We start from the raw sequence: 24,256 nt of genomic DNA, 5'->3' as shown, positions 1-24,256 counted from the left end.
AGTAATTGCTAAGCAAAAACAGAGTAGATTTTTGACAGGAATTAAGGAATGGCCCCCTTTCTACTCTTGTTAATCAATTGTACTTAGATCCTGAGCTTAATTCCTTGACAAGGAGGACAGATGGATTGGGATAAAAGCCTAGGAAAGTGCCCCGCACAGGGTGCCTGCCTCTCCCGACCCGCGGGTTCAGCTATTCATGCGGCTCGAAGAGGCACCTCCTGAAAGAAGAAAACCAATGGGGGAAAGAGAGGAAGGAGACCAGGCGCATAAAGAAAGACAGAGACAATCTGAGTCGCGTCAAGGTCTCATTTATTAAAAGTAAAGCAGGGTTTATATACCCTGAGTGTAAGGAAGGGAGTATGGGGGGGGGGGGATGGAGAGTTTTTGTGATAACAAGAATGGGAAATCTCAAGGTTAGGGGTGGGTCAGGCTGTTCTTTTGGCCGTTGTGCTAACCCAAGCAACCACCTGCGGTTATTCCGAGAAATATTTTGTGCAGATGACTCAACCAGATGCGATTTGCTCAAGGCTAGAGGGTCTTTGTTTTGTTCCATTTAACTCCTTGGTCTCTGACAATTCCCCCTTTCCTTTAAAGAACAAGGTCTCTATAGGTGGAGAGAACACCCTGTCTTAGGCTATATGGAGGGACTCTTACTCCTGGCAACATGCCTTGTTGAGCCGGCCTTGACGGCCTCTGTATGTTGTGCCACCCAGGGTAAGCTCCATAATAATCCCGTCATTGGATGCTCTCTAGCCGCTTGGGGTTTATCAGCCAAGAAGTGTATGAAACTGGAGCCCTCTTTCGGGAGTGCTTGTTTCGGACCCTACAGGGTCATCCTGAGCCTCTAAGCGATGATAATGCACCGAGATTGAGTTTTTGGAAAAGGCAGAATCAATTTGATTTTTTATAAATCGCGTAAGGCGCTGAAAAGCCCAAGGGCCAAAAGAAATTAGGAGGAGAAGTCCCACAAGGGGGCCCAAGAGGGAGGGTAAAAGAGTTGATAGCCAGGGAGATGTGGAGAACCAATTTTGATACCAAGATTCTTGTTTTTCCCTTTCTCTTTTTCGCTTTTCTAGGCTAGCTGTAATTTTTTCTAAGCTATCCTTAACAAGTCCTGTTCTATCTACATATACGCAGCATTTTTCCTTTAAAACCGCGCATAAGCCTCCTTGCTGTAGAAAAAGTAAGTCTAATCCTCGTTGATTTTGGAGGACAACTTCTGCCAGAGAGCATCACCGTCAATAGCATCATGTGGAGTGATGACAGGGAAGGCCTCATCATCATGGTTGTTGACCTGTAAAAGAAAAATATTTTTGTTCTCAGGCGCCACCCTGGAATTAGTTATATGGCTTTATTGTTTATTATATGGTTTTATTAATCTTTCAGGCAACCATCTAGCTCCCCCTTCTTTAGAATTATAAATGCAAGCTGATCCTTTTTCCCAGATAATGACTGGGTCAGGGCCGTTCCATATTCCCGTCAGTGGGTCTTTCCATAGGGCCTGGGCGTAGTCTGTTTGTGTGGTGGGATGCCAAAGGCGTTCTGCAGCAGATTTGCCATTAGTGTCAAGAGTTAAAAAGTTTAAAACAAAGAGAGCATGTAATAGCAAAGTCTTATAGTTTCCTTTAAGGGAATATAATGTTTCTTGTGAGGCAAGTTTAATGAGGGTGTTTTTTAAAGTCTGATGAGCCCTTTCCACTATTCCTTGTCCTTGGGGGTTGTAGGGGATTCCAGTAATATGTTTTATGCTCATTTGGGAGCAAAATTGTTTGAACTTTTGACTGGTATATCCGGGCCCATTGTCCGTCTTTATAGTTTGGGGTTGTCCCATGACAGAAAAAACATATAGGAGATGGTTTATAACATCTTTTGTGGCCTCCCCTAAATGAGCAGAGGCACAAATAAATCCACTAAAGGTATCAATGGTAACATGTACATATTTTAACCTTCCAAAGGAGGGGACATGAGTAACATCCATCTGCCAAAGTTGTCCAGGTATGAGCCCTCTAGGGTTTACACCTACATGGGGTTCAGGGAGCAGGGTTAGGCAATTTTTGCAGTTTTTAACAATTTGCCTTGCCTGTTCTCTAGTAATTTTAAATTTTAAGCGCAGGGTATGAGCATTAAGGTGGTGAACAGCATGGGCCTCTTGTGCAAGGGTCACCGGATCAACTGTTTGAGATAAGGTAACTATTTGGGTTGCCAAGTCAGCTAATTCATTGCCCCGGGTTAGTGGCCCAGGTAGGCCAGAATGAGCACGAATATGTCCTACAAAGAAAGGGTACGAACGTTGTCTAATAAGTTTTTGCAATTCAAAAAATAATTGAAAAGTAGGTGTAGTAGGCTGAATAACCGGAACCATTTCTAAAACTTGTAAAGCTCTAACAACATAATGGCTATCCGAAAACAGATTAAAAGGGTGGGTCTTTAATAACCGAAAAACACAAAGCGCAGCAAATAATTCTACTAACTGAGCAGATTTAAAGGAAGTATTTACAAAGTGGGAAACATTATTAATAACATATGAAGCTTTTCCATTTTTCGAACCATCAATAAAGATGCTCAAAGTATTGGGGATGGGCTTTATCAAGGTATTTTTTAGGAAAACGAAAGGAGTGATATTAAGGAATTGAATAAGTCTGTCGCTGGGCATGTGAGTATCAAAGCTACCCTGGAACCCAGTGCATAAAACAGTCCAATCATCTTGTCTTTGTTGTAACCAATTAATTTGTTCCTTAGAGTAAGGGGTGATTATGATATCAGGATCCTTGCCAAAATATCTGACAGAAGTCTTGAGCCCCAGAAAAATAAGTTGGGAGACCAAAAAGGGGTAGGAGTGGAGTACCTTGGACTGAGAGGCGGAGGCATGAATCCATAACAGGGGCATGTTTTTTTGCCATAATAAACCGGTGGGTGTAAATTCTGTGGCAAAAATGATTAAATAAAGGGTCAAGGAGGGGTTGAAGTAACCTATATTTTGTTGTGTAATGGCCTCCTCTAACTTTATTAGGGCTTTTTCAGCTTCAGGCGTAAGTTTTCTGGGGGAGGAAGGGTCAGAATCTCCCTGTAGAATATTAAACAGGGGTTTGAGATCTCCTGTTGTTAATTTAAGGTGAGGACGTAGCCAATTAATGTCTCCAAGGAGTTTTTGGAAATCATTTAGACAATTTAGCTTATTCCTTTTGATTTGAATTTTTTGAGCATATATTAAAGAGGGTTCTAATTGAAAACCCAGGAACAAGAAGGGATAGCAAGTTTGAATTTTTTCTGGGGAGATAAAAAGTCCTCTGTCTTGTAAAGCAATAACTATTTTTTGAGTCACTTGATGTGCCTCCATTTCTAGTTTGGCAGCAATTAATAGGTCATCCATATAATGTATAATATATATATGAGGGTATTGAACACGAATTGGGTCTATGGATTGAGCCACAAATTTTTGACAAAGAGTGGGAGAATTAGCCATACCCTGTGGCAACACTCGCCATTGAAATCGGGGATTAGGGCCCTTATGGTTTATCATGGGTATGGAAAAGGCAAATCTTTTACAATCTCCAGGATTGAGGGGAATGGAGAAAAAACAGTCTTTTATATCTATTACAATTTTAAAATATTCTTTAGGGATAGCTGTGGGAGAGCCAGGATGTTAGAAACCAGACGATGAACATGTCCCTAGATCAACCTGTAAGGCCTGGAAGGACTGGACTGAATCATGGTTAGCACTGTCAGCTGGTTTATCTTTCCCAAGTTTTCCTTTAAATGACTCCTGGGGCTGCCTCTGATACCAGAGATAACATATGGCCTGGTGGGGGGGGGGGCTAACAATTGCTATCAGACCTGGGCAGAATGCTGGGCAGACAGCATTCTTTGGTTTGGAGGGGCATACAGCATTCCCTCCCAGTTCTGCACCCAAGAAAACCCACACAATTAGAAAATATACATCCAAGTATAGCAACCCCTCACATCAGTGTATCAATTCTGACTCTATTTACATTACTGCAGTTTAACTGCATACCAACTTTACTCAAGACATACTCATACCATTGGCGACATACTCAAACCTTTTACGACTTATATGAACATTCCATGATTATTTTCCCTTTTGAGCAAACATTTAAGAGAATTCCTTTCAGATCCTTTTTTTATTCAGATAAACCATTTTAAAGAGAGTCCTTGCAGTGAGCTTGAAGCTCGGCCTATAATAAGAAAAAACATTCCTGGCGGGGGAGGCCCGAACCTTCCAGAGTTTATAACAACTGTTCCTTCCTCTGGAGTTATAATTCTGGTGGTGGAGGAACAGAGGTCCAGTCCTGCGCTGCCTGCAGTGGCTTGGAACAAGTCTGAGTCAGCGATGTTTGCATCAGAGGCAGATTTTGGGGGGGAGGGGTCATTGGTTGTCATGGTGGGTAGGTAGGGCCCCCTACTGGGGCCCATAGCCCGTTTCCCGAGACCGCAGATAAAGGCTGGCCATTTATATCGGTCTTGGACTGGCACTCTCTAGCCCAGTGACGGCCTCTTTTGCATTTAGGACAAAGGCCAAGGGGAAGGGGGAGGGGAATCGTCCCAGGAACGTTGGGTTGTTTAATAGTTCCAGGGCATTCTCTAGCAAAATGTCCAATTTGTCCACATTTAAAACAGTTTTTAGGGCTAGATATTCGTCCTAGTTTTCCTGAAGGTGGAGTCTGGTTTTGGAGTATGGCTCCAATGGCCAAATTAATAGATTTAGACATTTTATGTTCAAAGGAATCCACATCATTGCAAATTTTAATCATACCATTTAAATCTAGGGTCTTTGTTTTGCCTCTTAAAGCAGCTTTATAGGCTGCATTAGTATTTTCTATGGCCAACTGTCTAACTATAATATCATCTGTATCTACCTCACCTAATATTCTTTCGGCTGCTTCCAACAGTCTGGCAACAAATTGAGAATATGGTTCATTATTGCCTTGTACTACCCTGGAAAGAGAGGTAGTAACCGCTCCTGCAGCAGGCACGGCTCTCCAGGCGGCCAGGGCAGCCTGAGCAGTCTGGGTTAATATTCCTGCAGGGAGTTTTTGTTGTTTTTCCTCCGAGGCAAATTTGCCCCTCCCTGAAATTTTATCAGAAGACCATGAAGCCATTTGTGTATGTTTTTTATTGGTAATAGCTTGATTTTCTGCCTTATCTATAAATTCAGCTTTCCAGGTTAGATATTGACTCCTGGTTAAAACAGACTGTACAATCTTGTGCCACTCATGAGGCAATAAATGTCCCTCACCCCCGAGGCCCTCCAGTACTGTTAAAGTAAAAGGGGCGTTAATTCCATAATTCTTAACAGCCGAATGTAATTCTTTAATTTGTTTAAACGTCAATCTCCTATATGTAATTTGAGAATCTCTCCTTGCCTCCTCCTGATCACCCCCTTCCTCCTCGGAGGCAGAGGAATCTAGGTTTTGTCCCTCCTCCTGCCTTCTGGTGGTGTCTGCCTCCTCCTTTCCTGCTTCTCCTTCCTCCCCCTCTTGTTCCCGAGGTTGAGTGTTAGAGCGAGTAATTACGGGGAAGGAGAAGGAAACAGTTTGCGCCCCGGATCTGAGTCTACTACTGCGGCTCTTTGAGGCCGAGGGTGTTTTAGCGGGCTTGTTACCCGAGGCATGGGGGGTAGTCATGGCTTCCCCAACAAGGTCCATTTGTAAATCATGAATTTGCAAAGTGAGGTCCCTTAACTCTCTTTTTTAAATGAAGCACGTTTTTTAATTCTGTCACTTGTTTCAAGAGAGAGTCTTTGGATTTAAGGAGACCTTGCACCTCTGGAGGAACAGAAAATGATCTCAACATTTCCTGTGGTGGGGCTGACAGGAGAGAGGTGTCTGGATAGGAGGGAGGGGTGGGCCAGTGAAGGGCCCTTATCTCTGGAGTCTGTGTAGCTGCAGAAACTTGGGGAAGAGGAAAAGGGCCATATCTTTCTTCCTCATAATGCGCTGCCTCCTCCTCTAGCTCCACCTCAGAGGGGGGGTTGAGCCTGCCATTATCAGGAGAAGTCTTAGGAATAATAGGATAAATATTTTTATAAGGTTTTAGTGACATATTTTTCTTTCAACAAAACAAAAGAATTTTACCAAATCTTTCTTTTTAACTCTTATTCCTCTCTCCCTAAGTGATCCTTTCATTTCTTTTTATAAATAAAACCTCTTTTGATAACGCTTTGCCCATGGTTGATGGGACGGCAGAACTTACCTCAAGACTCTCCCACGGTGCACGAGCGATGCGGTGTGGGCGTCTCTACCTTAATATAATCGGGGTCCCCTGTTCTCCACGCCGTCCGGTAGGTCACCGTGCTTCGAGCCCCACGTTGGGCGCCACTTCTCCCGACCCGCGGGTTCAGCTATTCATGCGGCTCGAAGAGGCACCTCCTGAAAGAAGAAAACCAATGGGGGAAAGAGAGGAAGGAGACCAGGCGCATAAAGAAAGACAGAGACAATCTGAGTCGCGTCAAGGTCTCATTTATTAAAAGTAAAGCAGGGTTTATATACCCTGAGTGTAAGGAAGGGAGTATAGGGGGGGGGGGGATGGAGAGTTTTTGTGATAACAAGAATGGGAAATCTCAAGGTTAGGGGTGGGTCAGGCTGTTCTTTTGGCCGTTGTGCTAACCCAAGCAACCACCTGCGGTTATTCCGAGAAATATTTTGTGCAGATGACTCAACCAGATGCGATTTGCTCAAGGCTAGAGGGTCTTTGTTTTGTTCCATTTAACTCCTTGGTCTCTGACACCTGCCTACCTCTAAGTAATGACATTGCACCCCTTTACACAAAAGTAAATTGCCTTGACCAAATCTCCTGTATCTGTTGTGTGCCCATTTCATTTCTGACACTAGAGAGTTGGGCATTTCAAACAGAACCATGATCCTCAGATCTCAGCTACGATTGCAGACATGAGCTACCCCACTACCTGGATCTGGGTGTTATTCTTACTAATTTTTTTTTTTGCCAGTTCTGGGGCTTGGACTCAGGGCCTGGGCACTGTCCTTGGACACTTTTTGCCCAAGTCCGGTGCTCTGCCACTTGAGCCACGGTGTCACTTCTGGCATTTTCTGTGTATATGGTACCGAGGAATTGAGCCCAGGGCTTCAGGCTTCCTATGCTAGCACTCTACCACTAGGCCACACTCTCAGCCCTCCATATGTTATTCTTGACTGTCATGTACCAACACCCACAGTGAGCCCTAGCTTGTAGTTCTAAGCATGGAGCTTTTACCTCCACCTAACCTAACCTGGAACAAGATCTAAAAAGCTATACAGAAAGGTAAATGTTTAGCTAAAAGTTAGATAAGAATAATGACAAAGTGCTATTATATTAAAGAGCAAGTCTAGGAAACCCTTGCAGATAAGGTGACTTTTTATCTGTCTTACAGAGTATGTAATCCTAGGTATTCAGGAGACTGAGGTTTGAGGATTGCTGTTCAGTGCAAGCCTGGGCAGAAAAGTTTGTGAGACTGTTATTTCCAAATAACCATCAGAAATAGCCAGAAGTGGAGCTGTTACTCAATCACTAGAGCAAAACCACAAAAACCAAAACAAAAAACTACTGAGGAATAGCACTTAGGCCCTGAGTTCAATCCCCAGTATCAACACACACATGCGCACAAGTATGTATGTGCACATGCGCACACACACACATGCATGCACGCACACAAACACACAAACATACATGCACACGCAAGTGCACACACACACAAAGAGGGTAGGTTTGGAACAATAGGTTTGGACCAGGTTAAAAACACAGTATATGAGGCTAACACCTTTACTTTGTACATAACTGGCGTATTATTATGGATTTTATAATAGAGGTATTATTTTTTTTGTCAGTCATGGCCTTGAACTCTGGGCCTGGGCGTTGTCCCTGAGTTCTTCAGCTCAAGGCTACCACTCTATCCCTTGAACCACAGTGCCACTTCCAGTTTTCTGGTGGTTAATTGGAGATACGAGCTTAGGGACTTCTGTGCCCCAGCTGGCTTCAAATGGTGATCCTCAGATCTCAGCCTCCTGAGTAGCTAGGATTTACAGGTATGAGCCACCAACACCCAGCTACAGTCCTTCTTTTTAAATTATATTTTTAAGTAGTTGTACTAAGGAGTTACAATCACCAGATGAATTTCTGAATCCAATGCATTTTGACTGATGTTACCCCTTTCATCACTATACCCCCCAAAACAGCACTTTTTTTTTCTTTTTTGTGCTGGTCCTGGGGCCTGAACTCAGGGGCCTAGGTGCTATCTCTGACCTTATTCACTCAACGCTAGTGCTCTACTGTTTGAGCTACAGCATCACTTCCAGGTATTTTGGTGGTTAATTGACAACAAGAGTCTCACAGACTTTCTTGCCTCTGTGGGCTTCAAACCCCAGTCCTCAGCTCTCAGCCTCCTGAATAGCTATGATTATACGTAGGAGCCACCGATGTCCGAGGGAAAAAAAAGAAGCAATTCCCCATAGAATGTATTCAGGAACCTTCAAACCAGCAGATAAGGCAAGGGAATTATTTTGAAAGGTACATGAAACTATGAACTGAAGGTACCTGACCTACTATGTAGAATTTAGGACAAAAAGCCCTGCCTGGAGTAGAGGCACATGCCTGCAGCTCTCCATGCTCCAGATGCGAAGGCAGGACCCTGGAAAACTCAAGGTAAGCTGGGCTGCCTAGAGAGACTCTGTCTCAAAGGGATAATAATAGAAAAACAGAACAATAATAGACACATAAGGAAAACCAAGTAGAAAACACAGAAAATAGTTATAAATATGTGTGTGTTTACTGTTTGTGTTGGGGGGTGGGTCATGGGGCTTGAACTCAGCCTGGGCACTGTCCCTGAGCTCTTCAGCTCAAGGCTACCACCCTACCCTTGAGCCAAGCCCCACTTCCCATTTTCTGGAGGTTAATTGGAGATAAAAGTCTCAGGTCCTTTTGTGCTTGAGCTGGCTTTGAACCTTGATCCTCAGATCTCAGTCTCCTGAGTAGCTAGGATTACAGGTGTGAGCCACGGCACCCAGCTGTTTACTTTTTTTTATTTCTTTTGTTTTTATTTTATGTATTTATTTTTGGCCAGTCCTTAGCATTGAACTCAGGGCCTGAGCACCGTCCTTGTTCTTTCTCAAGGCTAAAGCTCTATCACTTGAGCCACAGCACTACTTTGGCCATTTTCTATGTATACCAAGGAATCAAACCCGGGTGTTTGTGCATGCTAGGCAAGCGCTCTACCACTAGGCCAAATTCCCCGCCTGTTTACTATTTTTTTTTAAAAAAAAGCTTTTTTTCTGAAACTGGGTCTGAACTCAAGAACACGTACATGCTTTTCTTCTGAGGCTGTGTCTCACTGCTGCCTTCCTCCTACATTTGCTCCAGGCACAGCTGGGATGAGGAGTGCATACCACCAGCCCTGGAGTTTCCCTATTGCTGAGATGTATGGTTAATGCACCTAACCATGGGTTGAAATGGGGTCTCACAAACTTCTTGCCTGGCCTGAATTTGAACCACAATTCCCTATTTGCCTCTCAAGTAGCTAGAATCATAAGCTTGATCCATCTATCTGGCTAACTTTTTTTACTTTTCAAGTAGACACTCAACTTCTTGCCCAGGTCAGCCTAGGACTACAGGCTAGGACCATAATCCTCTGTCTCCTGAGTAGCTGGAATTATAGGTATGAAGTAGCTTTTATTTTATAGATAATTATCATATTTTAAGCATTAAAGAAAAATAGATTTGATTAAGTAAACGTTCTAAGAACATAAATACAAATTTATACCTGATTCATGTAACTGTAACCCTTCTGTATACCAACTTTACAATAACAATAAAAATAAGCTTAGTATATAAAAATGAAATTTAGGCCAGGTGTGATGGCTCACACTTGTAATCCTAGCTACTCAGGAGGCTGAGATCTGAGGATCCCAGTTCAAAGCCAACTTGGGCACTAAAGACCTGAGACTCTTATCTCCAATTAGCCCCTAGAAAACTGGAAGTGGTGCTGAGGCTTAAGGGATAGGAAAACAGCTGAAGTGCTCAGGGACAGCACCCAGGGCCAGAGTCCAAGCCCCAGGACCACCAACAACAACAAAAAAGACATTGAAAAGGTAGCACACATTTAGAACAATATCAGTATATGAAGAATTTCTATAAGCTACCATAAAGTGGAAAATGTCTTAGCAGAAAAATGGCAAGAGAAAAAAATGTAGAATTTCACAGACACACATAGAAATAATGCATACTCATTCCAAAATTCAACTTGCTAAGGAGAATGATAAAAGGAGTGACTTTGATGAAGATACATCATATTAATGAACTGCTTTGTTGAATGGCAATTCTTAGACAACTACCTAACAATAATAAAGTGTATTTTTAAAAAGTTCAATTTGCAGCTGTCAATGTAACTATATTTGTTAAATGTGTGTAATGGAGAAAATCACCAATTTAATGTGTTAATAACAATCTTCTGATTGCTGAATAAAAGTTGAGCTTATTAAAAAATTTGAGTTTGCTGATAGCAAAATAAAAATAAACTGGATAAGTAAATAAACAAAACATAGATTAAATAGGGCTACCCATTCAAGTGGTAAAAAGTCTGCTGGCTAGTACAGGCTTTGAGGTCAAACCCTAGTACTACTCCCCCAAAAATAGATAAAATAGAATAAATAATCATTTTTATAACACTCAGGGAGAGATACAGATAGCAATCTGAGCTGTGATAAACACAGAAATGCTTATGAAGAAATGACTGAATGTGTATTTGTGTGTATAGTCCTGGGGCTTGCACTTGGGACCTAGGTGCTGTCCCTGAGCTTCTTTTGCTCAAAATTAATGCTCTACCACTTGAGCCACAGCTCTATTTCTGGCTTTTGGGTGGTTAATTGGATATAAGTGTCTCTCATGGACTTTCCTATCTTGACTGGCTTCAAGCCCCAGTTTTCAGATCTAAGCCTTCCTGAGTAGCTAGCATTAGAGACCTGAGCCATAGGTGCTTGCCAACATTTTTTAGGGAGAAAATTTTGATGGTATATATTAAAATTCATCAGGCATTTACAAGAATGGCACAGAGATACAGGAGATGAAGATAGACACCCCCCCCCCCCCAGACACATGCAAAGGTTCACACAATGGGAGAACAGAAAAACACAAGATGCACAAGAACATAGCTGATTGGGACATGTTGGCTCCAAACTTTTCTGGAAAGCTGACAAGGTGAGAGAAAGAGAAGAGATTAGCAAATGAAATGAAACAGTTCCCAAATTCTGAGCCATGTGGCTGCAGTAGTGAAGAGATTCTCAAATTGGAGGATGCACCAAGCTTTAAGATTTCTTGAGTGGAGTGAGGAGTGTAGCTTAGTGGTAGAGTACTTGCCTAGTATGCATAAAGTCCTGGGTTTGATACTTCAGTACCCCATAAGCAGAAAAAGTCAGAATGGTGCTGTGGCTCAAGTGGTAGAGTGCTAGCCTTGAGCAAAAGCTCAGGGACAGTGCCTGATGCTGTGTTCAAGCCCCAGGACTGGAGAAAAAAAAAGATTTTTCATTATGGCATCATTCTTTTTGGGGTTTTACCTTCTATTTTCTTTTATATGTTTACAGTAAATAGAAATATATTGGAATCATAAGCATAAAGAAATGAAATGGGTTTTTTTTTGGTGCCAGTCCTGAGGCTTGAACTCAGGGTCTGAGTACTATCCTTGGGCTTTCTCAAGGCCTAGTGCTCAACCATTTGAGCCACAGCACCACTTCCAGCTTTTTCTATGTGTGTGGTACCAAGGAATCAAATTCTGGTCTTCATGCATGCTAGGCAAGCACTCTACCATGAGGCCAAACTCCCAGCCCTGAAATAAAATCTTTTTAAACAACACAAGGTGTTGCTGCATGTTCTAGAAGTGCCTTAAACTTCAGATCCTCCTGCCTCATCCTCCCAAGTAGTGGGATTAGAGAAGGACTATGCCAAACTTAGCCTGAACTCTTAAGAAAATGTCACAGACAGCCTTCGCTAGAATTGTTCTTCCTCTTCAGGTTTGATTCTTGCATATAATCTTCAAAACAAAGACTAGTGGGAACATAAACTTCTTTTCCTCAAGGTTGATGGCTTTCTGATTCCTCAAAGAGAGGACTTCTGGGGAGTGGGGTTAGCTCAGGTGTCTTGAGGATCTTGTTTCACCAAGTCATAAAATGTGCACTTGTAGGAAATAAGCCTGCGTGACAGACCAGGCCACTGAGCTGTATTTAATCTTCAGCCTTCCATAGCTCTCAGGCAGAAACAAAGCAGTGAATGACAAGGATGGTGACTAAACATGGTGAAAAACATTCCTTTTGAGATCATCCACTTGACTCTTACAAAAAGCCTGCTTCTTACTGGCTGTGTCTCTGTCTCTATCCATCTGTCTCCCTGTCTGTCTGACTCTTGTGTTCTGAGCCTCAGGGGTCTTTTCCCTACAAAAAAGGCAGATTCCCTTTTTACAGTGGGAGCACTTGTATGCATCAGTATTCCCTAATAAGAGAGAGAGATAGATAGATAGATAGATAGATAGATAGATAGATAGATAGATAGATAGAGACAAAGAGACAGACAGAGAGAGGGAGAGACAGAGACAAAAGCACCCACACAGACTGATACTGACATAGAGATCACAGAGTGAAATAGAAAGACAGACAAACATACAGAGAGACACTTGTTGTCCTATCAGAGCACTCCAGGGCTGTGGTGGGAACCCACTACCAGCTTCTTCTTCTTGGGTTCAGTTTCCTTGGCTGTAATATGATGCACTGATTGGAATTCTTACATCACACTTAAGTTCACAAATCACTCATGTAGCACCCCAATTTTAGAGATAAATCACAATTCATCAAATCCCACAATTATTGGAATGACGACTTAGATCTTAGAGAGTATGGTACTAAGTTCATTAAAGATTTTCCCCCCCAAACTCAGATTTTCATACTTTACCCATTGGAGTTGAGATTACTATATTAAAGACTCAAAGCCCACATCACATGTGCTATTAAATGCAACCCAGAGTAAATAAAGGCACATCATAGGATATTAAGTGATGGCTTTCACATCAGAAACCAGTTACCTACCATGGTGACGACCAGGACCCCTTAGAGCAGAAGCACTCAAGGAAAACTCAAAGCAAACCCGATGATCACATCGCACATTTATACAAGCCAGGATAACCACACCTGGCTGGAGAAGAGACAGGCAGGTCAGCCTGGCAAGCCTGCCAGGCTGGGACTGGGCCCAGAGTGCACTGCCCATAGGGTCTGGTGCCCTAAGGGTCTGATTTTGAGGCAGGATAGAAGGGGGAAACTAACTGGGGCTGGGATGTAGCTCAGTCTTGATCCCAAGTACCAGAAAAAAAAAAAAGAAACTGCACATGGGAAATTGGAGTAAGAAATTCAGTAATACACATTGTAAACTTAGTTAACTTGATGGGTAGCACTCAGGTACTATATTTTTATTTATTTATTTTTCAGTCGGTCATGGGGCTTGAACTCTGAGCCTGGACTCTATCCCTGAGCTCTTTGGCTAACGTTCTACCACTTTGAGCCATAGCACCATTTCCTACTATATTCATTTCTTAAGCTTCACGCTCCTCATGAACAATAGTGTACAATAGAGCAAAGCCCCTGTAAGAGATTAACTGCACTGGAGTCAAATAAGTGGTGTTTCTATATTTGAACTTCACACAGAACCACACAGAGAAATGCAAACAGCCCTGTTAAGATTCCTATAGAATAATATGATAGTAAAAGGTTATGCAGCCTTAGTTTGTCCCTCTCTCTGTTTTGTTTGTCATGGGGGTTGAACTCAGGGCTTAAGCATTGTCCCTAATATTTTCTGCCCAAAGCTAACACTCTACCACTTTGAACCACAGCTCCAATTCCAGTTCTCTGGTGGTTAATTGGAGGTAAGAGACTCACAGACTTTCCTGCCTGAGCTGGGTTCAAACCATGATCCTCAATCTCAGCCTCCTGACTAGCTAGGATTACAGGCCTGAGACACTGGCACCTGTTCTTCTCTCTGTTTAAAGACACACATATGGCCCCAGAACAGCAATCATCAGATGAGATAAGAGGTTGACCAATTTATCTCTGTTCAAGGTCAGGAGACAGACCAGGTCTGTCTGAGGGACTCCCAGAATAAAACAAATAACATACCAAATGGCCAGAACAAGATAAACCATGTTTTAAAAAAGACAAAAAACCAACAGCAAGTTTATCAACCCGGCATGGACACATGCATGTAATCCCACCTCCTCAGGAGATCACGAGTTTAAAGTCAACCTCAACACCCTAACCAGACCTTGTCTGAAAGTGAAAACTTTGAAACAGGATTGTGTTACAGCTCCGTGGCAGAGCTCCGGTCTGCCTAGTATGCAAAAGGCCCTTGTTCCAGGTAGGGAGGGAACTGCCTCAACCCTGCTCCCTATTCCTGGCTCTGCAGCTGCAGGGTTGGCTTCCCCAACTTCCACCAGGGCCACCCCACACTGCTATGTGTGTCAGGCAGGAGTACATGTGTCAAAAACTCTGATCCTGGTTCTGAAGCCTCACTTTTGAAGAATTTCCTACAGTGAGAATTTGATTTGGTAACAGCTGCAACTTGGCACTCCAGCCTCTGGCCCTTTGGGCACAGGTGTGAGGCATGGGCTTCACACAGAAGATATCTGGGAACCAGCATAGCTCTCAAGGCAATAATGGTTCTGGGTGGTTCTAGCTTAGGACAAGTCTTCTCATCTAGGCTCTGACCAGTGGCAATGTGGTCTTTCTGGAATCTCATAGAAGAAGAATTCCAGTGGTGACCCAAGTTTGTGTTTTTGGCCTTTCACAAAGTCCATGATTTTTCTGACATCCTTTAATAAATTTACTCTTTTTTTTGGCTCAAGCAAGCTAGAACAAATTCTATTTATTGTAAGTAACCATCCTAGGGCAAACATGTAACCTAATTCAAGTTTCCCATCATCAGTACAGAGTCTGGCACAGAGCAGTTACAAGTAACTGGCTTTTGCTGTTTTGTTTTGCTTTGCTTTGTTTTGTGGCACTGGGAATTGAATCTGGGGCTTTAATGTGCTGGCCAAGTCCCTTCCACTGAGCCTTCCCTCTCAGGGGGCATGTATCACAGGATGCAGAACATGCTCCAGGTCCTGCTTTCTTCTCGGTCCTCTGTCCTAGCCACACTTGGGTAGCCCAATCAGCTCCCTGCTGGTTCCTCTGCAGGATCCACAAGGATCCTTCTTCTTATCTTCCTGTATATCTTCTCTCCAGTGCTGCCATTCAGCAGTCCTTCCTGAACAGATTCAGATCTTACCTGGCACCTGCTCTGTTCTGGCCTGCTCCCCCTCTCCTGCCTCTTGCCAAGGCTCTGAGGATTACCTCACCTAGCAGTCAGTCCCGTTTAGTTTCCCATGGTCTGCCTTCTTCTGACAAGACCATCATCTGCATTAAAACAGGGGCAGTTTCATGGCTCCATTCCTTACATTCAGGAAAGTTCCTGGCCCACAGTCTTGGACATCACCATGTTTGTTTGTTTTTGAGGGGGCTGGGCCTGGGGCTTGAACTCACGGTCTGGGTACTCTCCTTGAGCAGTAGCTCCACCACATCTGGCTTTTTTGGTAGTTTACTAGAAATAAGAATGTCACAGACTTCTTCCCCTGTCTGACTTCAAACTTCACTCCTCGGATCTCAGCCTCCTGAGTAGCTAGGATTACAGGCATGAGACATGAGTGCCCATTCCAATATCACAATGTTTCCTCTCTACAACAGAGGCCTCCTAAAACTATAAAAGGACTGAACTACTCATATGTCATAGTCATTATAACATTGAAATACATTCCTTACATGTTAGTGGAGATGCTGGTATAAAAAATACAGATGGCTGGGCACTGGTGGCTCATGCCTGTAAACCTAGCTAATCAGAAGGCTGAGATCTGGGGATCACAGGTTCAAAGCCAGCCTAGGCATTAAAAGCTGGTGAGACTCTTATCTGCAATTAACCATCAGAAAACCTGAAGTGATGCTGTAGCTCAAGTGGTAGAATGCTAATCTTAAGCTGAAGAGCTCAGGAACAGCGCTCAGGCCCAGAGTTCAAGCCCCACAACTGAAACATATATATATATATACATATATATATAACACATAATATATTAATATATATTATACATAGAGAGAGAAAGAGAGAGAGAGAGAGGGAGAGTGGTATATACCCAATCATGCTGTACAAAGTCTGGCTTCAGTGTGTGTGTGCATGTGTGTGTGTACACATGTTCACTGTGCACAGAGTCTGGTTTCAGTTTGTATATATATACACCTGGTCACCATATACAAAGCCTGGCTTCAATGTGTTTGTGTGTGTGTGTGTGTGTACACCTGTCCACTGTGTACAAAGCCTGGGTTCAATGTGAATGTGTATACACTTGTATATGTATATAGATGTATATGTTTTATTTTTTTTCCAGTCCTGGGGCTTGAACTTGGGGCCTGGGCACTGTCCTTGAGTTTTCTCAAGGCTGGCACTCTACCATGTGAGCCACAGTGCCACTTCCAGCTTTTGCTTTGTATGTGGCACCAAGGAATAGAACCAAGGCTTCATGTGTGCTAGGCAAGAACTCTACCATTCGGCTACATTCCCAGCCCTATAAATGTATATGTATATGTGTTTATATGCAGCCAAAACATGCATATATATACATGTACATATATGTACATGTGTACATACACACACTAATGTAGATGTGCATGCATATACATCCATATACACATATATGCCTATGCGCGCATATATACACATACATGCAGCAGAATGAGATCTTCAGAATAGGGCCATCTAATCCTCCTCCTCTTTTTCCTTCCTCCTCCCTTGAGCCTCCTGTTATCTTCGGCAGCAAGAGAGCCCCATTAGGTATAAACCAACTTGGAATTTAAGCAGAGTCTAACAGTCCTTGTGCTTTGTATTTCCAAGTCACCCTTCTTCACAGGTTTTCACCGGGATGAAATAAATGCTTGTCAGATGTGGCGACTAACTTTGCCATGGTGGGAAAGGAGGGCAGAAAGATCAGACTGAAGACCAGCCTATCATCCAGAGGAGAACACATTGCAAGGGCTGAAAGTTGAAGGCACAGGGCCATGGTGCTGCTCCTGAGATGTCGGGGGACTTTCAAAGTTGGTGCAGAGCTACAATGAGTAAATGCCTTCTTGGACATGGCTGTACTTCTTTTTAGAACCTAAAGTGTACAAGCTCTTGATCTATGGTGGTGATAAACTAGAACAGACAGCTGAGTATGCTCACTACGGCTTCAGTTCAATAAATAACTCACGTTATGTTTGCACATAGTGAAAATGTCATAATGCACAACTGATATATAAGTTAAAAAGTTTATGGCCCGGAATTTGGCCTAGTGGTTAAAGTGCTTGCCTAGCATGCACGAAGACCCGGGTTCGATTCCTTGGTACCACATATATATAGAAAAAGCCGGAAGTGGTGCTGAGGCTCAAGTGGTAGAGTTCTAGCCTTGAGAAAGTCCAAGGACAGTGCTCAAGCCCTGAGCTCAAGCCCAGGACTGGGAAAAAAAAAAAAGTTTCACAGTACTCATTTTACTGATCAGCATGGGGTTAGTTACCCAAGATTTCAAAAGACCACTTTTTCTTTTCTTTTGCTTTGTCCTATTTCTTCCTGCCCCATCCCCCTCTTTTCTCATATGAACGAACCACTCATTGTCTTCATGACAAGCTCTGGTGGCTCACGCCTGTGTTCCTAGCTACTCAGGAGGCTGAGGTATGATGATCACAGGTCAAACTTAGGGCCGAAAAGCCCATGAGACTCTTATTTCCTATTAACCACTCATCCTGAGGCTTGAATTTAGGGTGTCAGGCTTGCTTGGACTGCTTGCTCAGCTTCTTGTTGAGCTTATATTCTACCACTGGAAATATGGCTTAAGCTATGCTTTTTGCCAGTTATTTTGGAAAAACAATTTCTTGGACATTTCTGTCTAGGCTGCCTTCAAATCACAGTGAGAATGCAGACATGAGCCACCATCACTCAGTCTGCTACAATTTTATGACTTGGATGTATAAGGACATTCATTACAATATTGTGTCTAATAACTAAAAATGGAAAAATTTTATCCAATACTATGAAATTAGGTCAGAAGTTATTATCATGCACCTACAAAAACTTAAAGATTGTAAAGAACTATCATGACTATATATTTTTTTTTGCCAGTCCTAGGGCTTCAACTTAGTGCCTGGACACTGTTCTTGGGCTTTCTCAAGGCTAGGACTCTCCTACTTGAGCCACAGCACCACTTCCGGCTTTTTCTGTGTATGTAGTACCAAGGAGTTGAACCTAGGGTGCATGCTAGGCAAGCACTCTACCACTGGGCCATGATCCTGGCCCCTATTACAAATATCTTTATGATAGCTAATCAGAAAACTTAGGTGAAACAAAAAAAATCTATGAAAACATGGATTATTGAAACTGACTCAAGAAGAAACAGAGATCAGACAAGGATTCCTCCCTCCCTCCCTCCCTCCCTCCCTCCTTCCCTCTCTTCCTCCCTTCTTTCCCTCCTTCCTTCCTCTACCACTTGAGCCACAGCACCATTTTTAGCTTTTTCTATGTATTGTGGTACCGAGGAATCGAACTTGGGTGGTCTTTGTGCATGCTAGGCAAGCACTCTACCACTAGGCCAAACTCCTGGCCCTTCAATTTTCTTTATGACTAAATAATACTCCATTGTGTTTGTGTGTTTGTTGTGCTGTACTGGGTCTAAACTCAGGAACTGGGTGCCTGTCCCTATTCTGTTTCACTCAGGGGCAGTGCTCCATTCTGTGAGCCAAACCTCTGTTTCTGATTTTTGCTGGTTAATTGGAGATAAGAGTCTCCACATATATTCTGCCTGGGGTGGGTGGCTTCAAATCACCACCTTCAGTTTCCTGAGCAGTTAAAATTACAGTCACGAGCCACAATTGGAACTCAGCTTATTGTGGTTTTATTTTGTTTTTGTTTTTGTTTTGCCAATCTTGGGACGTGAACTCTGAGCTTCTGCATTGTCCCTGAGCTCTTTTGCTCAAAGTTAGCACTCTGCCACTTGAACTATAGTGCCATTTCCATTTTTTTCTGTGATTAATTGGAGATAATGTCTCACGGACTTTCCTGTCTGGCTGGCCTTCAACCATGATCCTCAGATCTCAGCCTCCTGAGTAGCTAGGATTACAGGTGAGAGCTACCAATGCTTGGCTGTTTGGCTTTTTTAAAGAAAATTGTTTTTATTGCCAATTCTGGGCTTGAACTTAGGGCCTTGCGACTTTGTTTGGTTTCCTTGCTCACAGCTGGCATGCTACCTCTTGAGTCATGCCTCCACTCTGCTTATTTGCTGGCTAATTAGAGAGGGAATCTCATAGACTTTTCTGCCCAAGCTGGCTGTGAACTTTGATCCTCCAGGTCTCAGCCTCCTGAGCATGTAGGATTACATTCATTAACCAGCAAAACTGGTACTAACAAATTGACAGTTTAGCCAGTTACTTTCAGCTGCTTTGTCACACAGTGACAGATAAATGTAACACTGTAAGACTTCCATTTCTGGAACTATCTTCAAGAAAATCATTCCCCCAGAAAACAATGCCCCTTGGTTGATTGGGTTAGTATGCATCACTGACTTTTTTTTTTTTGCCAGTCCTGGGGCTTGAACTCAGGGCCTGGGCACTGTCCTTAGGCTTTCTCAAGGCTATTGCTCTACCACTTGAGCCGTAGCACCGCTTCTGGCTTTTCTATGTATGTGGTACCGAGGAATTGAACCCAGGGCTTCATGTAAGCCAGGTAGCACTCTACCACTAGGCCACACTCCGGGCCCCCACTAACTCCTTTTTTAGTTCACTTCTCACACCCAATTCATTTATTGGTTTGGATTGTATTTGGTTTGATCCTGAAAAGTTCAAGTTTGCAAAACTTGATCTTCATTGGAATGATGCTGAGAGGTAGTTAGAACTTTGTGTGGATAGGTTCTAGTCTGAAGTAGCTGGGTCATGCTTACCCTCACAGTGCTCCCTTGTAACTACTGACACAGGGATTATAGAATTAGCTTCTATGCCATGGGAGCTGGTTATTACACTGTGTAAAACCACATACACAGGTCACCTCTCCACTTCTCCACATGCTATAATGTAGCCAGGGCCCACTTATCACTTGCCAGAACCATAAAGTCTGGACTTTACAAACACCAGAATGATGGACAGACTAAACCTTTTTACTTTATACACAGCATCATGTTCTCTGTTACAGCAACACATAATGTACTAAGACACTAGCAATCTCTGTTCACTTTTTTTTCTTCAATTTTTCTTTTCATTTTAATAGTTTTGAGGCTGGGAGTGGTAGAGTGCCTGCTTAGCATGCCCAAAGTCCTGAGTTCAATTCCTCGGTACCACATACACAGAAAAAGCTGAAAGTGGATCTGTGGATCAAGTGCTAGCCTTGAGAAAGCTCAAGGATAGTGCCTAGGCCCTGAGTTCAAGCCCCAGGACCAGCAAAAAAATTGTGTGTGTGTGTGTGTGTGTGTGTGTGTGTGTGTGTGTGTGTGTGTGTGTGTGATGTTTCTGAGGTTTAAACTGCAGGGTTGCACTTTCACTTAGTTGTTTTGCTCAAGGCTGGCACTTTACCACTGGAGCCACATGTCCACTTCCAGACTTATATGTGGTGGTTAATTGGAGAAAAGAGATTTTCCCCTCTTGGGGTAACATCAAACTGTGATCCTCAGATCTCAGCTTCCTGAGTAGCTAGTTGTTTCAGTGGCTCTTGGCTTATCCGACTCCCATCCAGAGTGTTTATGACTTCTGCTTGGTTACCTGCAGCTCAAATCTTAGTTCCTGCTGGATGGTAGGTCCCAACATTTCTCTTTTATGGCTTTTTCCATGTTCCTTCAACAAACCAAGGAAATTCTACTCCAGGCTTCTGGATTTTCTCCTTTCATTTCACCCAAGCTCATCCTCACCTTAGTCAGCTCAGAGTAACACTCCATTTCTATACCTTTTCACTTCTCTGCTGCCTTTTATTCTAATAGCTGACTACTCCCAGTATTATTTTAAATGTAAGAATTTTCCTTATCTGTGAGAGATAAGTTCCAAGGTACCAGTGCTACCTGAAGCCACAAGAGTTGGACAACACAAACTCAGTATTTATTGTATTTTTTCATGTCTATAACACACAGTTCACTTTTTTTTTGCCAGTCCTGGGGCTTGAACTCAGGGACTGAGCACTGTCCCAGGGTTTTCTCAAGGCTAGAGTTCTACCACTTGAGCCACAGCACCACTTCCAGCTTTTTTTTTTTTTTTTGCCAGTCCTGGGCTTGAGCTCAGGGCCTGGGCACTGTCCTTGGACTTTCTCAAGGCTAGAGCTCTATCACTTGAGCCTCAGCACCACTTCCGACTTTTTTCTATGTATGTGGTACCGAGGAATCAAACCCGGGTCTTCATGCATGCTAGGCAAGCACTTTAACCACTAGGCCAAACTCCCGGCCCATTTCCAGCTTTTTTTAAATGTATGTGGTACCTTGGAATTGAACCTGGATCAAATGCATGCTAGGCAAGCACTCTACCTCTAGGCCAAACTCTCAGCCTGCAGTTCATTTTTTTTAAGCAGGAAAAAAAAAAAAACCCTTTGTTTGCCTTAAGTTATTCTAACAAATACCTGTGATGTTCAATGAAGAAAGAGAAGATTCTTATTGGCTCAATGTTAGAATTCCACCTGGCCAACCTGGGCCTTTGATAAAGCACAGCATCATTGCTCAAGCATCACCTCAAAACAGCACAGCAAACAACCAAAACAGATACTTGAAACCATGAGAATACAGCTTCCCCCTTTAAATGATTCTCACGGGTATTTTGTCATAGTAAAAGAAGCCTGATAAATACGGTGCAAGTGTTTAAGTGACTCCTGAACTCATACAAACATGAGGAGCCAAACCAGGCATGCATCCATATTCATGGCGCCTGACTTTATCTTGAGAACTAGCCATAAAGTTTTGGGAGAGGGAGAGATGGTGCTGAAAAGAAACTTTCCCCTTCATTTCTGTTCTACCTGCTTTGTCTGCGAACATCACATTCCACACAGGATCAGTCAAAGTCATCTGCTCTTCATCTCTCTCTTGTTCCACTTACCCACAACCAGAAAAATAAAATGAAATAAAATCAAGAGATATTTTCTTACCTGGTTTGTCTTAAAGTCAAAAGGAAGAGAGACTGGGAACAGATAAGCACGTACTAAATATTTAATCTGTCCAGAATTCAAAGGAGGAGTGACTGCTGTAGATTAATAAAGGTATTATTTAAGGTAGATAAACATATTGTGTCTATTTCCCTCAAATTAACTGCTTTAGCACTGGGTTTGTCGCTCCTCACTGCCTCCTCCTCTTCCTGGCGCCATAAGCTCAGGACAGAATGCTTCCGGCACTGGTTTAGGGAGAGATGGACTCATTTTAAAGTATTTTCCCTCTGCCCAGGACTCAGGGTGGCAGCTTTAGGAGAGAAAGGCTCTGAGGGGCATCAGCTAATCCAATCTGTAGCCAGAACACTGGGCATCCTTGGGCATTAGTAACCAGACCCGACTGACATGTCAACACAAGGGGCAAAGGAACTTGGAGGTGAGACCATTAGACTGAGACCTGGATAGGGGTTCCCAGCAGCTGGGCCTCCAGCACCGTGCAAGCAGTGAGCACAGAAAACCCAGGCAAGTGGCAGGATGGGACCAGGCAAGAAAAGCTGCTTCTACACGCAGGAAAACGTGGAGGTGGCAGAGTATCTCTGTACCACAGTATGCGAATTTGTGCCACAGATGAAGCACCAGTGCAGCCTCCTCTTCAAGGACTCTAATGGAGACCTGGCCAGGAGGTCCCTGGGCCTGTAGAGGCTTTGCCCTACTCTGTGGATTCACAGCCCGTGGACGGCCCAATGGAAACAATATCGGTGTTTGCACACCCTTTCTGCCACCAGCCCATCGGATCAGGTCGGAGGCACATGGCAGATCACAGCCTAGCGATCCATGTTTTAATTCTGGCATGCATTTTTGAGTCATGACAGTCATCTTGAATGTCAACACTGGTTTGGAAAAGAAGTATTCTGGTCTGAGACCTTATCTGAAAAATAACTAAAGCAAAGCCGGGTGCTGGTGGCTCACGCCTGTAATCCTAGCTACTCAGGAGGCTGAGATCTGAGGATCCAGGTTCAGAGCCAGGCCAGGCACGAAAGTCTGTGAGACTCCTATCTCCAATTAACCTCTAGAAAACCAGAAGTGGGGCTGTGGCTCAAAGGGTAGGGCGATAGCCTTGAGCTGAAGATCTCGGGGACAGTGCCCAGATCCAGAATTCAAGCCCCGGGGCCAACCAAATAAAAAGAAAAACAAAAAAACTAACGCGAAAGGAGAAAACAGCTTAAGTGGCAGAACACTTGCTTAGTAAGCCCAAGGCCCTGAGTTCAAACTCAAATGCCACCAAAAAAATCAAAAAACAAGAAACAACAACAAAAAAACCTTCTTAAATAGAGAAAGTACCCTAAGGTCCAAAAATGAAGGTGACACATGTGTAAGTCATTTCAGTTGTTCCATATGATTATTTAACAGTACCCACTATTCAGCCTTTTCAGGGTGGTAGCACTTTCTAATAGTTATGTCAACACATTTTTCAGAACCATTTACCTCACCTGGACACGTAAAACAACTAATTTTTTTTTAAATTTACTGTAAAGGACGTACAGAAGAGTGACAGTGACAAAAGTCAGGTCATTTCTTTTTGAACAGTGCCTCCTGCTCCCTCATTTTCTTCCAGGTTTTTCCCTCCTAACCCCCACCCAACCACCCTGAATGTGCCCAATCTTGACTGAAGTTTATTAAATAGAAATAACAACTGAAGGCGCCGGGAGTTTGGCCTAGTGGTAGAGTGCTTGCCTTGCATGCCCAAAGATCTGGGTTCGATTCCTCGGTACCACGTACATAGGAGAAAAAAAAAAGAATTAAAAAAATTAAAAAAAAAAGAAATAACAACTGAAGGCTTTTTTTTGGGGGGGGGGAATTGGTCATGAACTTAGGGCCTAGGTGCTGTTACTGAGCTTTTTTGCTAAGGGTAGCGCTATACCACTTGAGCCACAGCTGCTGTTCCAGTTTTCTGGTGTTTAAGTAGAACTAAGCATCCATTGGCCTTTTTCTCCTAGGTTGGCTTTAAACTTTGATCTTCAGATCTTGGCCTCCTGAGTAGCTAGGACCTCAAGGTGTGAGACACTGG

The 24,256-nt window shown here is 43.2% G+C and overlaps 1 long non-coding RNA gene across 1 annotated transcript; it reads right to left on the bottom strand.

The window, feature by feature from the left end:
• Window positions 1-292: 292 nt before the first annotated feature.
• On the bottom strand, window positions 293-6,737 carry LOC150054465 (uncharacterized). Its single transcript, XR_016537872.1, has 2 exons — window positions 6,211-6,737; window positions 293-1,294 (listed from the first exon to the last, which is right to left on the bottom strand). It is a non-coding gene; the product is annotated as an uncharacterized LOC150054465 (long non-coding RNA).
• Window positions 6,738-24,256: the final 17,519 nt, after the last annotated feature.

This window comes from Megascapheus bottae, chromosome 15 (assembly GCF_031878675.1).
Source record: "Megascapheus bottae isolate mThoBot1 chromosome 15, mThoBot2.hap1, whole genome shotgun sequence".
NCBI classification, from domain to species: domain Eukaryota; kingdom Metazoa; phylum Chordata; class Mammalia; order Rodentia; family Geomyidae; genus Megascapheus; species Megascapheus bottae.
This window is presented reverse-complemented; position numbering and strand designations above follow the sequence as displayed.